The sequence below is a fragment of the Notothenia coriiceps genome, unplaced genomic scaffold (genome assembly GCF_000735185.1).
Source record: "Notothenia coriiceps isolate Sejong01 unplaced genomic scaffold, NC01 NC01_scaffold00000339, whole genome shotgun sequence".
In the NCBI taxonomy this organism is placed as follows: Eukaryota; Metazoa; Chordata; class Actinopteri; order Perciformes; family Nototheniidae; genus Notothenia; species Notothenia coriiceps.
In genome coordinates this window covers 6,442,620-6,447,887 of record NW_011333040.1, presented here as the reverse complement: position 1 = coordinate 6,447,887, position 5,268 = coordinate 6,442,620, and the positions used below count along the sequence as shown (strand labels likewise).

Sequence of the window (5,268 nt, the reverse complement as noted above, 5' to 3'; positions counted from 1 at the left end):
AGTGTTATTTTTAAGGAAAAGACAGTAGGATAAAGAACCCTGTGGTAAGCAAATGAATACAAACTAGTTGTTTAGAGATCTATATATTATAAATGATGATGTATCACGACAGGACTTGCAGTGCAAAGTCTAATGTATCAAATGTATTTTACAGCAAGTAAAGAATAGTATGTTTTTAATGAAAGTGTTTATATATTATATGTCATGCCCTCTCTCCAAAATAAATCGTTTTTAAGAAGTGTGTGTTGGTGTGTTCATGTGTAGGAGGATAGCTGTGGCTTGTTCAGAATCAGTGAGTCCAGTAAATGAAAGACTGACCTCATTGTTGGCAGTAGAAGCGACTTGATTGATGCATGCGTTTTTTTCTCTTGCTCTCCCTCATTTATGTTCTTCCTTTTTTTCACATGAAGGAAAACAGAAGGCACACACAGGAAGGAGAGATTTCTGAAACAGTGTCTGGCTCTGAGATGGGAAAGCAGATTGTTTTGAACAAAGGGCCTTTTTCTTGAGAGATGCTTTGCTTTTGACAGGTTTGGTTTTTATTGCCTTTTATGAATTGATTCATTCTGGTTAACCCTCACAATGAAAGATTCTAGACAAGGCTACAGTGGATTGAAGTATTTTTCTGTTTAAGCTTTTGTTTGTTTTTCACAATGAAGCTGTACATGCAGCCTGTTTTTCATAAATAGATTAGTTTTCCCTCAAGGAATCAATTCACTCTACCTGGTAAAACACACACGCAGAATTGTCAAAGAAATTATAGCAATATGCTTGAGGATGAACATTTCTGTATCTAATAATGTCCCTATATTAAGGCGGAACAGAAGGAGTTGGCAGCTGCTCAACATTCAAGGCGCTTTGTGAAGGTTTGCCTCCCGTTGCTCTCCTCTCGCTCTTTAACCTTTAGATCTTATATGTCAGAAAGTATTTGTTTGAGCAGTTAAATCTTGAATTGAACATGTTGGGTTTCCATATATAATGAAATATCAGCTATCACTTTAGTCCAGACTGAAATATTTCTGGAATTATTTGAGTAAGATGATTGCCATTACATTTGGTGTCTGACATTCATGGTTCTCAGAGGGCAACATCCTATTGAGTATGTGAAATGTTCTCAAATATGCAATGGATTGCAATGACATTTGCACACACATTTATGTCCCTGCAGATTAACTGTAATTACTTTAGTGATTACTTAATGTTTCCTCTAGCTCCATAGTCAGGTCAAAAGTTGAATTCATCCAAGATGTGGATGTTTAACCAAATATCTGTCAAACTAATCAACTTCTGCCAATGTGATGGGAACCTGTAAGACATAATGTGTAACTTTAAATAATGAATAATTATTTAAAAAGTGATATTACTCTGTTTCTCCAAATAATGATGAAGTATGAAGAATGTTTCTCAATATAAGGAGAAACTAAAAATAACAAATCATTTCAAAGTAATGACTTGGTATTTGGAACAAATGACAACTTTCTTGAAAATAACAACTTTATCTCAAAATCAGAATATGTATCATAACTTATCTCCTCGAGAAATAAGCTTAAAGATAATACATTCTGATACTTCTAGGATCTCTTTTTGCTTTCACAAAGCGAGGTTTTCATTTTGTTTATTACTTTTACTTGCAGAAATGTGCTTCCATCCTATGCGTTAAGTGCCAATTAGATAAAGTGAGTTTGCAAACACTACTAAGATGAAGTTAAAAGAAATGTAGCCGCTTAACACCTGCATTCTATCATCTTAACTTTAACTAACATGTTAGCATGTTGATGGTATTTAGCACAAAGCACAACCAGGTGGCCTCACAGAGCAGCTAGCATTGTAAGATTCTCAGACCTGTTTAATGATACAAATCTGATCAAATCTGAGTCACATTTAAAGAGTTGATGACCATCAGTTTATGTATCAATATACAAACACCCATCATTTTTGAACAGACTAGAATCTGAGATAGTGTCTGCGTGCTTTGCTTGTTATGCGCTGTGTGTGGTATGCAGATCTGTGTGTTGTGTATTTGGGCCCCAGCATTCCTGCTGACAGACAGACTGCGGCTTCGGGTCTGAACCGGCCCTCTTTGTGGCTGCGCTCTGTTTGGAGCTCGGCGGTGCCGAGTCATTTAGCCTGCTTATCTGTCAAAGTTAAGCCCCCAGATTTTCGACACAGCTCATTCCCATGAGGCATTGCTGGTTCCGTTTCAACCAAGCATGTATCTGTTTAGTTTTAAGTTGTCACTTCTCAGGGTTTAGAAATGTAGGCTAGTTAAGGTTCAGCTGCACAAATGAGCCGCACTCTGGCTTTATTTAATGATGCAGTCAAGTCCTCCAGGTATATTAAAATAAATGGTATATTTAAGTTGGCTTTTGCTATAATACTTTTTCATAAGCAGTGACAGAAGGTAACTAGGTACATTTACTCTTTTCATGCTACTTTATAATATTTCGTTTCTTTTGTGGGTGTTCTTATATCTTTTTCTGTTGTTTCACATTTTATACATAAATGCAGAACAAACATAAACATAACCAAAGGCATCCTACTTAAAGTCAGCAAACTCCTTCTCCCCCCCGGCACCCCAACTCTTCTTACACACACACACATACAGATGCGCACACACTCGTATATGTTTTTTATTTGTTGTAGTTTTCCAATAATAGCAATTACATGCGTTTTTATGTGATCTATTTCAAATTGCTTGGCAGCCATACGCCTCACTCATGACAGCTAACGCAGGTGTTGGAAACTAATCTTGCTTAATTCAGTTCATGATTTATGGGAAAGAAGTAAAAAATGACACGTTTCATTAATTCAGTTACTATAGATCAAGGCCTACTCCTCCCCCTTTAATATCCTGGGAATCAGGGCCATGATGTAGCCTAGTTATCAAGGTGGGGCTAAATTGCTCGTTTTTCCAGCTCGTTAGACAGGATTCAATTTGGTATGTGGCCATCAGTGAGGTTGAGGGATGGCTGAGGAGAGGTTCACACTGGGGATTGTGGGTGTAAAATTCCAGAGCACAAAGCAGCCATGTCTCCCTGGCGTGAGATCAGAATGAGTCCAGAAGCATTAAGATTCTACCCTGCCTGCACCCTTTCTTCCTGTAAGTCCTGCACATGTGCTCTCCTGATGTCCGACACATGAATCAGCTGTTTGGCTTGGCCCTGCATTGACTCCAGCAGCAGGGAGGGAAGGGTCTGCACCCCAACGCCCTTTCTTCTCTCTCTGTGGATGTTTAATCATCGGGACATATTACCTCAGAGACCAGATCTGAGGCAACGGTCGTGATTGTCTAAAAAATCCAGAGAGCCCAAACAATTAGTGTCACCTTAATGATGCAACCCCAGTATTAATCCTTAGCAATAGAGCCTTTAAATCAACAAATCTCTGCCAGACTTACAGTGTGCCATCTTGTTTTACCTCTATTACCAAGAGAGCAATTTGAATTCAAGACACTGTGTTGTTGTTTTGCTTCCTTAACAACGACAACACTCAAAGGCCAGATAGTAAAGTCATACGGTGCTTTATCCACTGTCTCCCAGTACCGCTGGTTTCCACACTGGTTTTATCCAGCAACAAAGAAGTCCTTTATGTCCCACTGCCGTTACGGTTTAATAACCTGCAGCAACACCACAGTTAAATGATTCCACTACTTTCTGTTCTCCTTAACTACAAATCTTGTTTGAGTTGACCGATTAATCGATGCTGGAACATTTTCAATTATGCTCACAGTTTTTGACCGGCTGTTTCCCAAGACATGGCACCCATTGGTTTCTACATTTCTGACCTCTTCTTCGATTTAGATTGATAATTTCTGTTACTGGGGAAAGTAACTGCGAAAATAGTACATTGACACTTTGAATCAGGGGTGAGCTAGCTGCCGGCGAAAACAAAAGTGCTTTACTCTACTTTTATTGCAAAATGGTTGACGATCTTTGGGCCGCAAATCGATCCTTCATTTTTCTGAGGGATGGTACCTGGCAGACAGAATTTCACGAAAAAAGTGAGGCAGATGTTGCCATAGTTCTATAGCCGGTACATGTAGAATAAACATTTACTTTATGATGACAAGTAAAAGGAAAACATTTGTTTCTTACAACTTTAAGATTTTCTTTGTGACAGTGTTTTGTGTCATAGGACTCTAAAACCTTAAATATTCTTCATAGATCAACACTTGGAGAAGGGCAACAGGCAGTAAGTCAATCTCATCTCAACAAACCATGCCCTTCAAAAATAAGTCTGACAAATATCAGCCGAAGTGTGCTGACGTAGCCAGCCCTGCTGTTGTCAAGGTAATGGGTGAAAATGGTTTGGTAACGCAGCCTCTGTCCTCCTGGAGTCAGATTAGGCCTGCACGCGGCCCCCCCCCTCCCCTCTTCGGCTCTACCATCCATCTGTGTTGGAGCCAAACAGGACGTCTTATAACCCGAACACAGTGAACAGCCCAGAGTCCTACAGTCTCTCTGGAGCCTCTATAAACAACCCCTGTACTCATAAATGTGTGCATGTGCTCCTGCAGCATGATGGTTGTTCAAATGTAGATTGTGTGACTTTGTCATGTTACTAACCTGTTTAAAAAGAAATTTGTAGCAGAAAAAGCATGGGCTCATTAGAATCATTAGAATCATCCATCATGCTTAATCTGGTGTACCATTTTGTTTTTGTTGCATGCCTTGATGTAAGATGTGTAAAATGTGTTGCCTCAAACACGCCTTTTTTTTCAAAGATGTGTACGGTGCTTTTTTGGCCTTCATTATAAAGATAGGACAGATAGAACGTAGGGGGGGATTGAAGGGAAGACCATTTCACCATTTCTGTGTCTAATTTATCTTCTCCTTATTAAAGCTTTTGCTGTTTGCTCCTACCAGTTTGAAGATCTCTTCCCAAAAGCTCCAACTCTTTTTGTTTGATCAAACTTTCTGTTGTTGTGGCAGTGCTGTGGTCAGGTTGAATTGGTGGCCAGACCCTGTCACACAAATTCCTTTTCATTCAGCAGGGACAGAAAGAAAGAGAGAAAGACAAAAAAAAGTAAAGTAAGAGTGAGAGAGTGAGTCCTAGGCTGGGGAGAGAAAGGAGGAGAGGGGGAGAGAGATGGAGAAAGCCGAGAGACATTTGTAGTTGAATGGGCGAGCACAGACAATCCCTGGCACACAGTTCTTTGAGTGTCATGTAAACCAACCCTCCGCTCTCACTTTTTGTCCCATTCACCGCCTGCCACCCTCCCTTCTCTCTGCTGCACCCTTTGGCCTCTTTGCTTTGGACTTGGGGGGG

General features: G+C 39.9%; 1 protein-coding gene across 3 annotated transcripts in view; it reads left to right on the top strand.

Moving 5' to 3' along the window:
• Window positions 1–5,268, top strand: part of ep400 (E1A binding protein p400) — a 186,060-nt gene that overhangs the window by 43,774 nt on the left and 137,018 nt on the right. The gene's annotated exons all lie outside the window — the stretch shown is intronic.